The 20,631-nt window shown below is 41.3% G+C and overlaps 1 protein-coding gene across 4 annotated transcripts in view; it reads left to right on the top strand.

Annotated features, from left to right (window-relative positions):
* Window positions 1-328: 328 nt before the first annotated feature.
* The window catches only part of ATP2B1 (ATPase plasma membrane Ca2+ transporting 1), a 134,212-nt gene continuing 113,909 nt past the window's right edge, over window positions 329-20,631 (top strand). The window contains exon 1 of one of the 4 annotated variants that reach the window (XM_006084009.3): window positions 329-443. The gene's annotated coding sequence lies outside the window, so the exon portion shown is untranslated. Of the gene's footprint in view, window positions 444-805; window positions 1,048-20,631 lie in introns of those variants that run through there. The other 3 variants (XM_023749793.1, XM_006084010.3, XM_023749792.1) reach the window with 3 other exon arrangements.

Below are 20,631 nucleotides of genomic sequence, written 5' to 3'. Positions count from 1 at the left end.
AAAGGCGCTTGAGACACGGGGCGGGGGCAGCGGCGAGTCCCGGCGCTCTGGGAAGGAAGAGAGGGAGGGCCGGGCGGAGGCGTGGGCCCCCCGCCCCGCGCTCCAGCACCCTTTCCGGACCGCGCGGCAAGTTCTCCTCGCCGGGCGCGCGCTCGCCAGCCGGGGGCGCGCTCGCTGGGTCCTCCCCTTAAACGCCCCCTCCGCGCCGCCGGGCTCCCAGTCCCGGTCCCAGCCCGGCTCTCACCGCGTGCGCGCGCGCCCGCCCGCCCCCAGGCTCCCCGCGGGTCGCGTCACGTGACCGCGCCCAGCCGAGGCGGCAGCGGCGGCGGCGCGAGCTTCGGCGGCGGCGGCGGCGGTGGCAGTGGCAGCGGGAGCAGCTGCGCCGCCAGCGTGGAGCGGGAGGCGTGTGGGTGTGAAGAGAAGGGAGCACCAGACCGGAACGGGTGAGAGTTCTCTCCCCCTGCCTCCTCCGACGATCTTGCGGGCCACCCGGTGCCAACGGGGCTCTAGCCCTCAGCTGCGCGCAGCCCCCTCGTGCTCGGCCGTCCGCCGAGTGGCCGCGGGCCCCGCCCCTAGCGGGTCGGGCTGCGGTGCTCAGCGAGGGGTCTGCACCCCGCCCGCCGCTGCCTTTGCGGATGGCGGCGTGAGGCTGGCGGAGCTACCCGTGCTGAGCGCGGCGCGCCCAGTGTGCGGCTTTGCGGAGCCGAGGAGGCGGGTCCTGCGGGGACCCGGGCGGCCACTCGGCGGCTGCCGGGCTCTGGGCGGGGGCCGAGCCGGGTGCCGCCTCCTGCTCTGCCGCCTCCTCACTGTGCAGCGTGAGTAGGGAGCCCCGGCTGGTGGACGCCGAGCCTCTCGGCTCCGTAGCCTCATCCCCGAGGTGCAGCCGCACCTCCGCGTGGCGCGCTCAGCCCTGCGAGCGGGCTGCGGACTCGCCGAGGACCGAGCCCCTGCGCTCGGCGCTTCCCGCTGTCCCTCACCCAGCCCCCGACCCCCTGCAGCCCCCCCTTCCCTTTCTCCTTTGGAAAATGGTTCCTGCTGCCGGGCGAGGTGAGTGGCGGCCGCCATCCGCCCGCGGCCGGGGCGATGGGGCAGGTCACCTGCGGGAAGGCCAGGCGGAACTCGGGGGTCGGGGAGTCGCGGAGGGGGTCCTGACAGTTGGGTGCCCCGCGCCCCACAGCGGCTTCAGCAGGTCCGGGAGAAGTTGGCGGGGGCGTGCGGGGGGCCTCTTGCAGGTTGTCTCCTGCGGCGCCCGCACGGGAGATCGTAAAGGTGAGCGGGTTCCTGGGAGTGCGCCTTAGCGCGGGTCCGGCCGGGAGTCCCCGCCCAGGGCCCGAGGGACCGGCTCGGTGGGGCTCCGTGTGTGCACTCGCCGCTCTCCTCCGAGCCGCCTCGGCAGAGCCGGAGCTCATCCCGTCGCCAGCCGCCCCCGCCCGGCGCGTGGTGACCTTCAGGGCAGTGGTGCCCGGCACTCCCTCCCCGCGCCCCGAGAGGGTCACCCCTTTAATCCCCGCCTTCGGCCCCACTGGGTCTCCGACGGGGACCCCTCGCCAGCCCCTGTGCGGGGCTGGTGGACTGATTCGTATCACACCGACGGCGATTCCCTGGGAGTTGGAGAGCCGTCTCGTCTCGCCTTTCTCCCGGCGTCTCCTGTCTTCCCCAACCTCCCTCCCCAGGATGTTCCCGGCTGCTTCCGATTCGCATTTTTTCGATTTAGTTTAGGGGGGGGGGACACACCCTGCGTCCTGCACCCCCTTTTTGGAAAGGGTCAGTGAGAACGAATCGGGTTCCCGTTGCGGGGTTGGGGATATGCTCCCTGTATTACATTTGCAGGAGAATCCTGTGGCTAAGCTAGTTAGCGACCCCTGGTTCTGCGCCGCGGTCACTAGCCAGGCTGGTCTCCGTGCGCGTTTCATTCACCAGTTTTCTGCGGGACTCGCAGTGCTGGCAAGTGTGCTCGCATCCTGTGCGGTGCAGCGGGCTGGACGTCCAGGGCAGGGGGTGCTCGGGTGGGCGGGAGGGGTCTCTAAATCTGCGGAGGGCTTGACCCTCCTCCGCAGGCGTATTTTTACCTTTCCTGGGGGTTCGATCGCAGCAGCCAGCCACTTTCGCTGCTATGCATTCCACTTTTCTGGGTTTATTAATAATCTAATGGCTCCTGTTGGTATCGATTGCTGTTCATGATAAATTACTTAGGGATTTTTTTTTCTCATACGTGTGTAGGTCTATGCTTGTATCTGGACTGTCTGCCTTTCAACATGGAAGCCTTTGTTGTGTATAACCTCCTCCACCTGAGGACAGTCTTACTTTAAAATAACGCTCTTGTACAGCGTGGGCGTATTTTCTAAGAAGAAGTACTTGTAAGGATCTGCTTTGTATGAGGCTCTCCTTGAACAGAGGGTGTGTAACCCTTTGGATGGTGGCCCACAGGAGTGAATGGAGGGCCTTCACCGCTTGCCCTGCTGCTAGCCTTCCCCAGACTCCTTATCCTTGTGAGTGGCAGAGACGGATGGGGGAATTAGTAGGATTGGAGGGGAATCTCTTTTTGTATTTGGCCTTTCTGCTGGATCCCCCCTCCCCCTCTTTTTTTTTTTTTCTTTTTCCACCTGATGAGTTCAAATTTGAAGTAAATAGAAACATTTTCTTTAAAGTAGCCTTTGAAAGCTAGTATATGAAATGGGCTTATTTAGCCATGACTTCAGGGGGATGTTTTTAGCTTCTACCTTGCTTTGGGTGAGACAGTTAAATTGCTGTAATTAAGGGTGAATCTCTGTCCTGATTTTGGCTTGGGTGTAACTGCTAAGATCTTTGAAAAGTGTTATTGCCTACCATATAGTCTGCAAAAGTGAGTCACAATCGGGTGAGTTGAGGACAGAGCGCCACCTTTAATTTAAAATTTCATGATTTTGTTTTATTAAAATGGTGAAAATTCAGAGTACGCCTTCTTGATTTTTATTGCAGTTGTCATTACTGGCATCCTCATTTAGATGTATGAGATGGTTTTGTCTTCATTTTCCTGTAATTCTTGACTCTTTCAGGGGGATTTCTGCAACTATATGGGAAATCATGGTTTTTAAATTGAAGCTTGGGGTTCAATGTAGTATTCTGAGATGAGGTGAGAAACTTGATTTGTGCTTATGATAAAATAATAGGGGCAATGATATCTAGACACTTAGAAAAAGAAATAAGGAAAGTAATAGCTGCATTGTATGTGACAGCTAGCATTGACACCAAATAAGGGTACCTACCAGCATGATATAAGACTAATAGCTTGTGTGCTATTAACATTCTAAAGTAAACATGTACAATTATTAACCTTGCTTGAATAAGGTCTAGTAATTCTTTTTGTTTGTTATTCATCTTCCAACAGTTTGCCTTTCATAGTTTTACAACTACTTGTTTTTAAATAATACAAATAAGGACTTGCAGCAGGACTAACATGCAAAGTTATTAAAGACCATGTTGGAACAAGTGGTTCCTATATATCCTCTCGAATATATCACATATAAAAGTGGTTCCTATATATCCTCTCGAATATATCACATATAAAAGAAAATGGAGCCCTAACTGGTTTGGCTCAGTGGATAGAGCATCGGCCAGGGGACTGAAGGGTCCCGGGTTCGATTTCCGTCAAGGGCACATGCCTGGGTTGCAGGCTTGGAGGCAGCCGATTAATGATTCTCATCATTGATGTTTCAATCTCTCTCTCCCTCTTCCTTCCTCTATGAAGTCAATAAAAAAATATTAGAATGCTTTACTTAAAAAAAAAAAAAAAGAAAATGGAGTTTTTAATGCTTAGAAACCAAACGCTATAGTGACAGTTGAACTGGTGAGTTTCCTTCCCTGCCCACTTGCTCTGTCCCCCTCCCTCCCAAATAAAAATAATTAAGGTACACTCTCTTTAGGCACAGAAGACACAAAGATTTATTAGCTCTCAAGTAATGAATAAATTAATGTATGGATAGTACCAAATACAGTTTTAATTATAAACCACAAGCTATTGTCCTATCTGCATTTAAGTTTCAACACTTATGATTCCTTCACAAACTATAATAAAACATAAGCTATTGAGCTATAGATAAATTTTATTAAGTTAAAGCTAAACAAATCTGCTTGAGGTGAAAGGTGGTTTATGCTTTTTCAATCTGTGGAATATGGCCCCAGGTTAAAGGACATTTTTGAGCAATTAGTTCGATGTATGCAGAGTAATTGTACATTGTTATGCACACTTTGACAGAATCCTTGATTTGGGGATTTCATTTTTTTGACAGACATGTTAACTTCATTTTGGATGAAATAGTCTCTTACCATATAAATTGAGTTGTATAGGTCCACAGGTTTGAAGAGGAATGGCTAATTACAACTAATACTGGTCTTTTTCAATACTACTAGTAGAAAAAAAGGAGTTATTTGCTCTTTTATTTCCCATTATATTTTTACACATACATGCAGTTGAAACTGGTTGTTTTCACTTTTTAATTTTGGAATTTTGAATTGAATGAGCAAAAGAAAAAAAAAAGAAAAATCCACAAATAAAAAGGAATAAAGATCAGGAAGCAGAAACTTAAGAATTATATTTTTGCAGTTTGGGTAAGAATACTTACTCACCTAGTTGAAAAAGAGTAATTATTTTCTAGTAGGTGTCATGATATATAGAAGGGTACTGAGAGCAGCTTACTTTGGAATTTATAGAATCTGAGATAACATTGAAAGAAAATGATAAACTAGTTTTAAGAATAATTTAAAAAAAGAAATAACTTTTAATGAGATATTTTTAGCTTTTCAGACGTTTTGTATACAAACATACACATTGCCTTGTTAAAATTTATTATGGAAATTGTCAAATATATGAAAATATAGATAGAGAATAAAAACAGTAATTGTGACAATTATCAACTCATGGTCTATCTAATATCATTTATATCTTTAAACAATAGATGTTAGGAATGGGAACATAGGACAGGTAACTGAATTGATTTCTTATGCTTTATATTTATAGTTTACAGAATATAGTATTCTATATCTAATACAAATAGTATTCTATATCTAATTGAATAGATAGTTTACAGAATATAATATTCTATATCTAATACAAATAGTATTCTATATTTAATTGAATCTGAAGGTCAGTTTTTATGTTTTTCGTTGTTTCCGTAACGCTCTTATTTTATAGCAGGCAACTAAAGACTATGCCTCTCAAATTTTGCTCTCTTGATAATGCCTTTGGTTTATAAATTGCTTTACAATGTTTAAGAATGTGTTTACATAGTATCTTATTTGATTCTCACAACATATGATCCTGAGATGAGTAATCAGTTGAACCATCCTGCCCCCCAACTCCTGCCGCTGCCCTGGAAGGTAAAATGATTTGTCTAGGTCCTAAGGTCATATAGCTAGCCGACAGATTACCCAGAACTACTTTAGGTGGCTTCTAGTTTTTGCTCTATTGCTCTTTCCATTATACATGTTTATGTAAGTTTGTTAAAGTTATATGAATTTATGAAAAATCAGTTTCTGACCAGAGTAAATTTTGTAGTGGAATATAAACAGGTTTGTTTAGGTTTAGCTTTATAAGTTTAATCATTGCTTGTATTTGGTATATTGTAAACAGTTCATGCCCTGATTTACTTAACAACTGAGTAAATAAATTTGAACATATTTGAAATACTGTACTTTTAATATTGCGGATTGGATTATTTTTAAGTTAGCAGCTCTGTTTTCAAACACCCATTGGTCTCTGAAATTATTTAGGTGTCTCTTAAATCTTGAGTTAAAAATAAAATGGCCCATAAGTTTCTTCTTTTAATTCCTGCTATAATTTTTTTGTGTACTTGTTTGTTTTTTCCCCACAACATGTTTATTACCTAAGTCTTTTTGAAATATTAACCTGTGAATGAAATTTAGTTTAAAAGGCTCACAAGCCAGGAGATTTTAATTCTTGAAATCCAAAACCTTATTATAAATCTAACAGGGAAGGTAGTGGTTCTCCAGCATCAGTGTGCATGAAGATCACCTGGGGGAGTTATTGAAAGTGCAGATTCCCTGGCATTGCCTCTGCAATTCTGATTCAGCATATTTGGGGTGGGGCCCAGTAGTTTGCATTTTGAAAAACATTGATGTTGAATTTATACCTAAGTTAAACGTATGTAGTAGAGATGTTTTTATAAATTAGAAGGACATCATTGATTTTTTTTACTTTGAACGTAGCGAAATCAGTGTTTTCAAAGTTTTGACTATTATAGCCAGGTTTGATTTATGGATTTGGTGGCTTTGTGGCAATTGTAAAATTGATAAATTGAAAATATTTCCATTATAGGTATGCATTGTCTTCTTTCAGAAGGTCCACCTGTGATTATATATTAAGTTACTTATTAAGCACTGTAAACTCCTAGACAGAGAATATTCTCTTTTTTTGTTTTCATGCCTCAGTGTCTGCCATTTCCAAGTGACTTGAATGAACATGGGGGCTTATTTTTGTAAAAATAATGCATGCTGTGTCAATATAGTACTGTGTATTTATGCTCTAGTCTAGCTCTTATTTTTTGTTAGCAGTAAAGACATTGGCTTGTTCCTTCAAACTAAAAGGACATAAATTGGTGAATAAGTAGTGATTCTTCTTACTAGTTTCAGTTAAAAAGCAGCCGTTCCTTCAAAAACAGCAGCTTAGTGCCTACTTATCTTTAAAAACTATTAATGATATAAGACTAATTGATAATTTAACATTCTGTGCATTAAAACAGAAGTTACTGCTATTTCACTTAAATGGTAAATAACAGATTATAGTTCAGCAATTTATTGTAAGGTCCATTTGTTATAAACTGATCTGACTTTTTGAACTATTTTATCTACTAGTTACTACTATATACACACATGGATTACTTTCTATTTAAGACCAGTTTTAAAATGCAGTTGTTTTTGCTTCATTTATAACAATGTAGTAAATAGTTGCGTCTGTATTTAAAAAACATATTGTAATGAAATTAATTTCAAAGCAAGTTCAGCTCAAGACTGTGTTTTGTATTTTCCAAAACTTGAGGTTTGTTGGCTATGCCTTAGGATATATTTAGGAATCATGAGTTATAATTACAGATGACTATAGGAATTTAAACTAATAAAGCTTTCTGGCAGTGGAATCCAGATAAACTATGGGTAAAGTTTTCACCAAGTTCTTTTAAACTCTTTTTTAATTAAGATTTTTCTAGGAGAGTATCACCTATTTTAAACAATATGCAGTATTTTTAGTTACCTCTTTATTAATAATAATATTTGGTATTTCTACGTAAGATAACTCCCAACAATATGGTCTCTCAAAATGTTGGATACTTGCTTTGTGTTAATATTACTGTCACCTGGGCCTCTGGGGGAAGGAATAAGGATAGTTTTGAATGGACCAGTGCTTGCTTACACTGTGAAATCTGAGATTATACTGCTTAACTGTAAACTGGTATAACTACTATAAAGACCTGAAAAATTTAGGAGTAAAAGTTATTATTTTCTGAAAAGTAGATCTTAAAAAGGATTTGATTATTTTAAAGATGCTGTTTAAACAACTTGATTATTAACAATGTGGATTTATTGTTCATTGTATTAATTCAGTGAGTTTTCTCTCAGAAGGATTTCAAACAATCTTTTGCTCTCAAAATTCTCAAATCTGCTGCTGTAATCTACCTTTCATATTTGTGTCAGAATTTATTTTTTGGTTGTAGCTTTCCTGCTGTCATTTTTTCACTAAAACTTTCAGTGGTTCCTCATTTTTCTCTTTATCAACATGCAACTTGACTCTGGAGGCTTTTTATAAAATAGCTCAGTGTTTTCTAAAGTGTTTTTTAGAACACTAGTTCTAAAAAATATTAATAGGGGTTTCATGGGGAGAGGGAGCAAAACCAAAATCCAAGATAGGCTGGTTTATGCAGTTCCCTTATTGGGGACTTCACCCATCCTTTGATACGCTAATATGGACTGAATCTATCTAAATGGATTTCGTGTTTTGCTCCCCTATTTCACAGAATCTCTTTTAGTTGAGCATCTCACCTGATGTTTTTATATATTACCTAACCAGGATCATCACTTTGTACACCTCCATGGGGGACTGCTCACATAGAACACAGTATGAATCGTGTTTCCTGGGAATTGAGAGCAGTGTTGCAGTACGGTGGTACTGCTGACTGCTCAATGACACGACAGTCACATAGTCTGGCAGTGTCCTACGTACAATCCTGCTCATTCCCTTTGCTGTGACTTTATGTGTGTTCTTCCTGCCACCTGATAGGACCCTCCCTCTTTTTGTCTATCTAAATGTTCCCGTCCTTCAAAACTCAGCATTAGTTTACCTTTCTGTCATTACTGATTAATTTTTTTTTGAATGAATTTTTCTACATTTGTAATCTGGATCATACACTTCCCCATCACTATATATCCTTTTGTTTTGGTCAGTATGTTGAATCGGTATTTTTTTGCCATATTGTTTTAGGACTTAGGCATTTGTTAAGGTAAAGCAGATGAGGTTAAGGAATTTTTCTTGGAGATTTTCTAAAGCCTTTTTACCTTTGAAATTTTAACTTTGCTCAGATGGATTCATAGGACAACCTGTTTTACTTCTGGAGAACAGCTACATTTCATAGAATGTTGTTAGGGTAATAGAATTTAGCTTCTGTATAGGAAGTCTTTACCATTTCTGAATTTCAGTGCAGTAAGTCATTTGTCTGCTTTAGAATTTATTCTGATTATATTCATTATAATAGCTAAAATGTATATCTTAAAATGTCCACTTTGACTATTCACAGGGCGTATGACCTCTTTTCCTTTCATCTGGATTGATGTTCTAAAGATGCGTTTGTTGGATATGTAATCTATTAGCACGTTGCAGTACGTAAAATGCCATAATTTGAATCATATATTGTGGTTTAAAATTTAAAATATGATATTCTTGTAATTGCTTTTCATTGGTAGGAATACCATGGAGCTCAGTTTTTAAATCTCTGTTTGCTGCAGGTTGTAATTTTTCTGAAAGAGTTCTTTTCCATGAACTGAGGATTAACTGTTAGTTAGCTTATGACCTGGTACAGAATCACTGTAGGCAGCAGTAAGAAGTGTAGGTATGTGGTCTCTGCTAAAGTTTAAAACAGTGATACGGTTTTTTGTTGTTGTTTTTTCTAACTGCCTTTCTTATGTCCATAAAGGAAAACCTGTACTAGACTTTATCATTTCTTTCTCTTTTTTTTAGACTTTATCATTTCTTATTGAATGCACATGTAATTTCAAACATTTAATGATTTGTGTAGATTTAATATGTAATTTTAAACATATAAGTAATTAATGTTTATGTATACTGGTATTTAGTATTTAAGCTAGAGCTCCTCAAACTTTTTAAACAGGGGGCCAGTTCACTGTCCCTCATACATTCCACTCATGCCGCACTGCGGGCCCGGGACGAGTCGGCTGCTAAGCAGGACAGGCAGCGGCGGATAAATGTTTTCGGCGGGCCGCAGTTTGAGGACCCCTGATGTAAGCCATTATTGTAAAAAAAAAAAAAAATGCTTGAAAAGATTGCTCTCCAGAGATGATTTTTCCAATGATTAGCACAGCTGAAACTGTACAGGTGTCCTCCTGTTGAATGTTCTCCCAATCCGTTTAAATTTTATAGACTTAATTGTTGGTTGGGTATTATAGGTGGGATTCTAAGCCTTTCTCTTTCTTTAACATTGGAGTAATAATCATAATAAAATTGTTGATCAAAAGAAGAATGTACAGTGTTTTGGGTAGTGAAAAAATAAAAAGAAATCTGTAAAGGCAGAAATCAGTGGAACCAGCTAAAGTGAAATGGGTAAGGACAGACCTTTTCCTATTGAATTTTGACATTTTTTTATTGGGACACATGAGGATGACATTAGCATATACTCTATTCTACCTTGCTGATACCTAGAGTTATGCAAGATTTACAGTTCCTTTGCTATAATTCTGTCCTTTTCTTCTCTGCTTATGCCCATGCCCCAAATCAAATGAGTGATGCTTTATGCTGACTCACAAACTCCAGATACTTAACTTTGGACACTCCTGACAACTAATACTGTGGTAGAGAACTGCTGAGTTAAAGGGCACCAGTGCTAACAGGAAGAGGGCTGAAAACAAGGAAACGTCAGTCTGTGAAGTGGGAAGGTGATGACGCATCATGAAAAGGAGATCCTCTAGCATCAAAACCCTCTGATGTCAGGTATCAGAAAAACAAACATCAGTCAGTCATTCAATGCAAGTACAATGGATTTACAGTAAAGTTTAAATTCACCTGCCTTTGACCTTAAACTCCTTTTTCTTATATATGTAATTGAACACTGGAACTTACCTGATTCTCTTTTGCCTCTGGGCCTCTTGCCACAGCATTCCTTTAGCTAGGAGTGACAATCTTTCTCAGAGCCTATGTATTTTTATGGTTTTCTTATGTGCGACTGGACCTAAAACTTCTGATTTTGGTTTTTACTCCGTTTTTTTTATTTTTCATCTTAAGTTCTCTTAAGATTTAAATTTGAGTTTAATCCTCACCTTCAAAAGGCCAAATGACCTTGGGTAAATCACTTGGTTTTTTGTTACTGTCCCCCAAAGTACAAAATATAAAGTCAGGGAGTTTTGTCAATATTCTTTCTTGGAAAGTTGACTTAAAATAATTGTATGGACATAGTAGGTCTTCTTCTCCCCACCCCCACCCCAAATTTTCAACCATTCAATTCTTTTAGGTTTGCCTTCTAATACTGTCTTTTAACTATCTTGTTATTGCTTGATATTTCATCTTGTGGTATGCTGTGAAGGTAATTTAGTTTTTCAATAAATGTATTTAAGATTTCCAGTTAAAGCCAAAACCGGTTTGGCTCAGTGGATAGAGCGTCGGCCTATGGACTGAAAGGTCCCAGGTTCGATTCCGGTCAAGGGCATGTACCTGGGTTGCGGGCACATCCCCAGTGGAAGATGTGCAGGAAGCAGCTGATCGATGTCTCTCTCTCATCAATGTTTCTAACTCTCTATCTCTCTCTCTTCCTCTCTGTAAAAAATCAATAAAATATATTAAAAAAAAAAAAAGATTTCCAGTTAAAGACATGGCATATAACTGGCATTTAACTCTGCTCCCTGCCAAAAGTATCCTCAAGTGAGAGGAAGTAGAGTTTACATATTATTTTAAGATCCTCAGCCTTCTTCCCTTCCTGAACTTTCAAAATGTTGGCCAGATTTTGTCTTCTCTGAGGACTCTGACCAGATTGAGGAAAAGGAGCTAAAGAGTCTGACACTGGCTCTGTGCTTGTTTGAGGGGGTTGTGTAAGGAAAATGTCTTATGCACCCCTATGTTCGTTGCAGCACTATTTACAGAAGTGAAGATTTTTAAACAGCCCAAGTTCCCATCAGTAGATCAGTGGATAAAAAAGCTGTGGTACATTTATACAATGGAATATTACTCAGCCATAAAAAAGAAAATCTTAACCTTCGGGACTGCATGGATGGGCCTAGAGGGTATTGTGCTAAGTGAAATAAGCCAGTCAGAGAAAGACAAATATCATATGGTTTCACTTATATGTGGAATCTAATGAAAAAATAAACAAACAAAATAGAAACAGGACTCATAGATACAGAGAACAGACTGACAGCTGTCAGATGGGAGTGGGGGCGGGAGTTGGGTGAAATAGGTGAAAGGATTGAGCAAAATATCAAACAGAAACCTTGTAGACACAGACAACAGTATGGTGATTAGCAGCGGGAAAAAGGGGGGGGGATAGAAGAACATAAACGGGATAAATGATGACAGAAGGGGAGCCTAGATTTTGGATGGTGAACACATAATACAGTATACTGATGATGATGATGTACTGTAGAATTGTACATGTGAAACCTATATAATTTTATTAACCAATGTAACCCCAATAAATCAGTTTTTGTAAAAAAGAAAGAAAATGTCTGTCAGTCACCCTACAGTGAACTCCATAGTCAGAAAGCCCTGCATGTGAGTCCAGAACTCCTAAGATTTATGTATTTATAGCCTTATTAAGGTATAACTGAGATATAGTAAACTGCACATATTTAAAGAGAAAAACCTGAGTTTTGATGTATGTATACTGCGGTGAAACTACCACCACAGTCAAATTAATGAGCATAACCATCCCCCTAAAATTTTCTTGTGCCTTTTTGTAATCTTCCCCTCTTCCCCCTCTCACCTTGCTCTTTCCTCAGGGTTCCACTAATCTGCTTACTGTGATTATAGATTAATTTGAATTTTCTAGAATTTTATGTATTTGGAATTGTATAGTATGTGTTCTTTTTTGGTCTGACTTTGATTCAACATAATTTTTTGAAATTTATCCGTGTTACATATATTAATTGTTCAATCTTTGTATAGGTATACCACAATTTGTGTATTCATTTATCAGGACATTTTGGGTTCCAGTAACTTATAGTGTCTGTTCAGGTACTCTGTCCCTTTTTAACTAGATTGTGTTTGTCTTATTATTGAGTTGTATTTTCTTTATATACTCTACATAACCGTACTTTGGGGAACATTTGTGTTTGTACTGAGGGTGGGAGGAAGAATGGTATTGAAAACTGTGTACAAGGTGTCCCAAAAACATACACACACACAAAAACATACACACACACACACACACACACACACTAACAACTGATAGCTCAATTGATGTTTCTTTCTTTTTTTTTCAGCCAGATTAATTTTTTTTTCAGCCAGATTAAGCTTTGAACAAAGGAAATTCATCCTAAAATGCTACTGGAAGTTTGAAAATGCAGATGAAGTACAAAGTTTGTGTACATTTTTGCGGACACAGGGTTCCCCCAAACAATGTATACACACTTTAACAGCTGATAACTCACTTAATTTTCACTTCTTTTCAGGTTTAACTGATTTAAAATCATGGGTGAAGCCAGACTAAACTTTGAACAAAGAAAATTTATCCACTAGACTTTATTATGGGGATATATAAAAGATAAAGTCTACGGCACAAAACCAGCAACAGTTGATGAATTGAGGGCACACAAATACCGAACAAAATGATGTTTGTGATTTCATTGCTTTGCATCATCAGCAGTGCCTGGACCAGAACGGTTAGTCATCAGTTTGAAAACCAGTATCAACAAAAAAATTATTTATTTCTCTAGAATTTTTTAAATTTTGAAAATGAAATGTATGTTAATAAACACTGACTTTATAATCATTCAAAGTGTGTATACATTTGGGGGGATACCCTATATATACATAAAACAACAAACTGTAAAAGCAAGCAGGAACATTGTATTATTTATAGAGATGGAATTAGGTACTAAAAGGAAAGGTGCTACCTATTGCCTCTGAGGCGAAAATTAAGTAGGGAGACTGAAAGAACTGCTGATATTTAAAAAAAACTGCATGTGTAAGTTTGTCAAAACTAAGAATGAATACATACATGTGTGGATAACCCAGATATGTCACCTGTCACTCAGTTTTTGTGTCTCTGTGCAGTCTTGTGCGATTTAGATGCAGAAATCAGTAATTACTTTGAATAAAAGAACCCATATTCACAAAAGTATAAGTGAGTAGTGCAGACTTGACTGAAAACTTCTTTAGCAAAGACAATCAACAAACAACTTAAGAGCCTCGATTTCTTCCTTAAGTTGTCCTCTACTTTGCAAGTTCAAATTCATCATTCCTTTATTTATATGGAACAGTTGGTTGCCATCTGTGGTTTTTTTTAGTTTCCCCTGGGATGTTCCTTACTACTACTACCACTTTACACATCCGAAGCAGCTAATAAAAACACATGAAGACATTATTTTTCAACTAATTACATATAGCCCTCCCTTTCTACTAAGAGTCTGGTATATTATTTCTCCATTTCTTCTGGATAAGTATATATTATTTTTAGTGTTAAGAGCTTAAGCCCATGAAATGTTGACTTAAGAGAGACTCTCTAATGAATCTGTTGAGTACATTTTTGTAGGTGTGTCTTTACAATTGGCCATATTTTAAAATTTCATCCCCATCATTAATTTCCTGTCTTCCCTTTGAGGAACTTGATATTTGACTGAATTTCTTCCTCTTGCTTTCTCTGAAGGAAACAGAATCTCAGAGTGAGACAGCAATCATCTCTTAAAAGATGTTAGAATTCAGAAGGGGAAAAATGTTCTTTTGCCACAGTACCATGGAAAATAGACTAGCTCTAAATACACTAGATACTTAGATAAAGTGGATTTAAAATTACTGAAAATTTAAAATTAATACCTGTGCAGCTACTTTCTATCTGCTAGGTATTGTTTTAAGCAACGTACAAATACTAATCTGTTTAAACGAGTTGGTTCTGTGGAATTTGGGGGAGAGATATTCTCCACTGAAAAATATGAAGAGGGTCATTAATAATTTTAAAGGGAACTCCTAAAGCACAGTGACTTACATAATCTTTTTACCAATTAAAAATGTAACAATACGGATTTTTAATGTTTGGAAAATATAGAACATAAAAATGAAACAAGATCACTCATAATCCTACCTCTGAAAAATTGGTCAGCTTTAACATTTTGATTTATTTTTGATCTCTTAAAAAATTTGTACACCCAGTACCATGCTTGAGATAATGTGGGTGTAAACGTGTGCTTTAGGAAAGCTTTATATTAAAAAAGCTTTATATAATTTTCTTATGTCATTAAATGATTTTCATCAACATCATTTTAATGAATGCAATATTTTATCCCATCGCTATTCCCTTATTGTTGGATGTTCGGGTTTTGTGTTTTTCTCGTGTTAAATAACCCTCCAGTGAACATCTTTATTTGTAGCTGTTTATCTTCATCATGATTGTTTCCTTTTAAATTACTGGGTTAAAGAATTGTGTAGTTTGTTATCTTTTTGTTAAAACCTTCTTCCAGCCTCCTTTCTGTGAGGCTGGTTAGGTATTTGGGATTCTTTGTCTTTTCTTGCTGTATGTATAGTTCATGCCACTCATTTCTAGGTCTCTGCTAGTTACTTTCTCATATTATCATAGCACTTTCAAAAATTCATATTTTGTTATTGTTTATGTGTTTGACACCTCCATGATATGTTCAGTTTGAGAACAGGGACTGTTAATCTTTGAGTCAGTTGCCCCTGGCACAATGCCTTATACCTGTGAGGTTCTTAATGACTCTTGAATGAGCATTTTCTGTCCAGTCTTGAATTTTAATCTACTTACATTGGACTCCAGCATAACCCTTGTTTTGTCTCTCCTAAGAAACTAATATGTTTTGGGTATTTTTATCTTTTTTTTTTTTTAAAAACTTTAGTTGAATGATACTATTGAAGATGAGAAATAATTTTGTTATAACTAGGCTATATAAATTTAAATCTTTCTGATACAGTTCTACCATCCTTGCTTTTTAAGGATAGGGTAGACTTTACTAAGTGAAATAGAATACTAAGAAGGCCATTAGAAATGGAAGTTGCTTTTATTTCAAAATGAATAGATAAACAACTTTTCTAAAGTACTTCTTTATAGATTAATATATCTATCTTCTTTTCTATAGAGGAGACAACTCTACAAAAATTCAACATATAAACTTTTAAATGCAAATGTATGTTAAGAGGTAATCCAAAAGAGTGAAGTTTCTGTATTGTATATGAAATAAAACTTTGAAGTTTTAGGAAAGTGTCCTACAGACACTTCCTATGACATTGTATCTGACTTTTATTAATCTTCAGAATTTGAGTGGAAAACCTAAGATTTTGGATAAATATATTCCTTCAAAAAATGTTTCTGTGATCACTGTGCTAGACAGGAACAATTGTGACCTGCCAAGAAGAGAGGCTGTTATGCAGAGCTTCAAGTCGGCCTCAGTCAGTGTGTCTAGAGTTCCTTCTCAGTTTCTTTTTTTGTGCAGTGATTCATCAGGTGCTGTATGCTTCCAAGGAACCAATGTAAGTGTGTGCACATGTCCCCTTCCTGGTCTTTGATATCGCCTATAATGAAAAGGGATATATTGTTTCCAGCTATTCTTAAACATAGAAGAAAGGCGTTTTGGAGTCAGCTGCCAAACCTTAAAATCTCAGTAGTTTAACTACCATGGTCTCCTGATATGCTGTCTGTCCTATCACTATTATTTTGAAGGATTTTTTTTTTAAGTTGCTCTGAGCTCTGCTTGTATATTCACCTACAGCCAAGGTAGAGAGCCAGGCTTGAGTTCTGAGTTGCATCATATCTTGGACGTGCCCCTACCATCTTCTTGATGTGTACCTGTAGATTCAGTTTGAATGTTTCCCCAGGCAGAGAGGCTGCATTAGTGAAGGAAAGAGAACTCCTTTGAGAAGATTCTTTGGCCAGGTTCCTCCAATATGCAGTACTAGGTAGCCCCATAAGGCAGGTGCCACAGGAAGTTGAAAGAAAGAAATGTTGAGTGGTTTGGGGCGGGGGGTGTCTAGAAAGATTATTGTTTAACTTAAAGCTGCAAATGTAATGAGTTTGGAGTCATCATCCAAAGTCACAAGATTGTAGTTGAAGATGACAGTTGTAGAAGTGGGATGTACAGGGAGGGAGAGTAGTAGCACAGATTATATAGTTGATTGAATGAGACTATTTTTTGTTTAGTTAGTAGATATACATCAATATATATGTATTTTATTTTCTTGTTAATCCTCACCCGAGGATATTTTTCCGTTGATTTTTAGAGAGAGTGGAAGGGAGGGAGAGAAACAGAGAGAGAGAAACATCCATGTGAGAAAGACGCATCCATTGGTTGCCTCCTGCACGTGCCCTGATCAGGGCTGGTGATCAAGCCTGCAACCAAGGTCCATGACAGGAATCAAATCCATGACCCTTCAGTCTGCAGGCTGAGGCTTTACCCATTGAGCCAAACTGGCTAAGGCTGTATATGCATTTTAAATATCCAAAGGTGGCCGAAACCGGTTTGGCTCAGTGGATAGAGCGTCGGCCTGCGGACTGAAAGGTCCCAGGTTCGATTCCGGTCAAGGGCATGTACCTTGGTTGCGGGCATATCCCCAGTAGGAGATGTGCAGGAGGCAGCTGATCGATGTTTCTCTCTCATCGATGTTTCTAACTCTCTATCTCTCTCCCTTCCTCTCTGTAAAAAATCAATAAAATATATTAAAAAAAAATATCCAAAGGTGTGTTTTTCCTCTCAAGTATTGCCTCTTAATTAGAAAAGTTGTGGGTGTAAAAGGATAAAATGCCCCAAAATATCTTACCATGACATTCCTCTAATGTTGATATCAGGAATAATGGTCTTATTGTGGAATGCAACTTAGTGGACTAATTGCCATCTGGAATACCTCTGAAATGAGAAGGGATGAAAGAGAGAGGAGAGTAGCAGAATGAGGAGAGTTGTGGGATAATTCCTCCCTTAGCCCGAAGGCTAGTACTTACCTAGTTTCCTGAACCATGTAAATTATAAAACAAGTAAAGAACCTGGAAATTGGCAGAAAAAGCCCTTTTAGAAGCATGCATCAAAACTCTCAGTGCCTCACTCCACTTTATTATGTTTAGTAGTATCCTATCTAATAAAAGAGTAATATGCAAATTAACCATCACTTCATGATGAAGATGGCAGCACCCACAGCCAATAAGGAGGGAATATGCAAATTATGCAACAAAGATGGCGACGCCAGCTGGAGTCACGGAGCCAGCCGGAGCGGGCGGGAGGCTTGGCTTGCCTTGCCTTCCTGGGTTGCCCCAGTGACCCAGGAAGCCAAGCAAGCTGGCCGGAGGAGATCCAGGAAGCCAAGCCGGGCTCCATGGCTGCTGCTCAGACAAAGCCATAGTGGCAGGGCCAAGGCAGAGGTGGTCAGGGGCGATCAGGCTGGCAGGGGGGGCAGTTGGGGGTGAGCAGGCCAGCAGGGGGGTGTCAGTTGGGGCCAAGCAGGCCAGCAGGGGGGTGTCAATTGGGGCCAAGCAGGCCAGCAGGGGGGGCAGTAGGAGGCCAGCAAGGGGGGGGGCAGTTGGGGGCAAGCAGGCCAGCAGTGGGGGGCAGTTGGGGGTGATCAAGCCAGTGGGAGGGGCAGTTTGGGGCAAGCATGCTGGCAGGGGGGGCATTGGGGGCGAGCAGGCCGGTGGGGGAGGGCAGTTGGGGGTGATCAGGCCAGCAAGGGAGGGCAGTTGGGGGTGAGCAGGCTGGCAGGGAGAGTGGTTAGGGGCGATCAGGCAGGCAGGCAGGTGAGCGGTTAGGAGCCAGTGGTCCTGGATTAAGAGAGGGGAAGTCTGACTGCCGGGTTTAGGCCTGATCCCTATAGGAACCGGTTCTAGAACCGGGAGGAAGGACATCCCCCAAGGGGGTCCCAAAATGGAAGAGGGGTGGGGGGGGGGGGCTTAGGGCCCCCACCCCCCCACCCCCGTGCACGAATTTTCATGCACTGGGCCACTAGTTTTAAATTCTTTCTTTCTTTCTTTCCTTTCTTTCTTTCTTTCTTTCTTTCTTTCTTTCTTTCTTTCTTTTTTAATATATATTTTATTGATTTTTTTACAGAGAGGAAGGGAGAAGGATAGAGAGTTAGAAACATCGATGAGAGAGAAACATCAATCAGCTGCCTCCTGCACATCCCCTACTGGGATGTGCCCGCAACCAAGGTACATGCCCTTGACCGGAATCGAACCTGGGACTCTAAAGTCCACAGGCCGACGCTCTATCCACTGAGCCAAACCGGTTAGGCTTAAATACATTTCTATAGCATTTTGATAACTGGTTTCCCAGCACTCCACAGATGAGACCAAATTTGGAGAAACTGGAATGGTTGTTCAGAGGCAAGCATAAGTATTACAAGAAAGAATTGAAAATTGACATCTTGACAGTGAAAAGGAGGTTTTTAAAATCTAAAATAGGAATTTACAGTACAAAACAATGGAAAATTTGGCTTGAAAACAGCTCTGTGTTGCTCTTCCCAGGTGGAATATCCTCATCTGGACTAGTTATGAAAACTGCTTCATGAAGCTCTCCAGAAAGTTAGCTGCGTCTCTCAGGCACTTAACTTAGTTCATGCGTGTCCAATTAGACACCAAGTCCCCTCTGATTCTCTGCTGTCATAGTGATCACCTCGAATCCTACCCGGAGTTCTCACTATGGTATAGATATGCCCAGCGTGCTCATTATTCTGTGATACACACACACACACACACACACACACACACACACACACACACACACTAGTGGCCAGATTATTATGACTGGCCAGATTGGGCCACGTATTGCCTTCAATACTGCGGCGATTCTTCTTGGCATTGACTCCATGAGATGTTGAAAGGTGATGCGAGGAATCTGACACCATGCCTGATGAATAGCACTGTCCAGTTCTGTGAGATTTGATGGTTGTGGAACCAGCTGCCTGATGGCTCTTTTAACTTCGTCCCACAAATGCTCAATTGGATTGAGATCTGGTGATTGTGGGGGCCACCTAAGCAAGGTAAAGTCTCCCTCATGTTCTTGAAACCACTCCTGCACAATACGAGCACCGTGGCATGGTGCACTGTCTTGTTGGAAGAAGCCATCTCCATTGGGATACTCCATCAACATGATAGGATGAACTTGATCAGCAGCGATACTTGGGTATGTTGTCCTATTCAGACGTTTATAATGATCTAGCCCTCTAGCAACTTCAGAGGGAAATTATAGCTAATTTGCCTACAAATGTCAGGTGGTCATAATAATCTGGCCACTCACTGAGAGAGAGTGTGTGTGTGTGTGTGTGTGTGTGTGTGTGTGTGTGTATATATATGCCTCTGACTCTCTCATGTATGCAGGGTTCCCATACATATGTATACATTACATTTGCTTATTTTCTCTTGCTAATCTGTCTCATGTCTATTTAATTATTAGAGCAGCCAGAAGAACCTTGAGGGTAGAGGAAAGTCTGTTTCTCCCCCACAAAGTATATAAGGGTCTACCAAATTAAACTCTACGTACTCAGAACTCTATGTTATAAATATGCCCTACCTGCTCATTATTCTGTGAGATATATATATCACACATACTAGAGGCCAGGTGCACAAAATTTGTGCACGGGGGCGTGGGAGGTCCCTCAGCCCAGCCTGCACCCTCTCACAATCTGGGACCCCTTGGGATGTCCGACTGCCGGTTTAGGCCCGATCCTGCAGGAATCCGGGACCGCTGGCTCCTAACCACTGGCCTGCCTGCCTGCCTGAGTGCCCTTAACCACTCTGCCTGCCTTCCTGATCACCCCTAACCGTCTCTGCCTGCCTGATTGCCCCTATCCGCTCGCCTGCCTGCCTGATTGCCCCTAACTGCCTCTGCCTGCCTGCCTCATTGCCCCTAACCATTCGCCTGCCTGCCTGATTGCCCCTAACCACCTCTGCCACGGCCCCCAATGCTGTGGCTTCGTCTGAAATGATGTCCAGAAGGTTGTTGGGCTGTCTGGTCTAATTAGCATATTACCCTTTTATTATTATAGATACACACACACACACACACACACACACACTCTAGAGGCCCAGTGCACGAATTTGTGCACCAGTGGGGTCCCTTGGCCTGGCCTGCGGGATCGGGCTGAAATCAGCTCTCCGACATCCCCCAAGGGGTTCTGGATTGCAAGAGGGTGCAGGCCAGGCCGAGGGACCCCACTGGTGCACGATCGGTGCCAGGGAGGGACACAGGAGGTTGGCCAGCCAGAGAGGGACTGCGGGG

Source organism: Myotis lucifugus, unplaced genomic scaffold (assembly GCF_000147115.1).
Source record: "Myotis lucifugus unplaced genomic scaffold, Myoluc2.0 scaffold_9, whole genome shotgun sequence".
Taxonomy (NCBI): Eukaryota; Metazoa; Chordata; class Mammalia; order Chiroptera; family Vespertilionidae; genus Myotis; species Myotis lucifugus.
The sequence above is the reverse complement of the archived record's forward strand: the minus strand, read 5'-3'. Positions and strand labels throughout refer to the sequence as shown.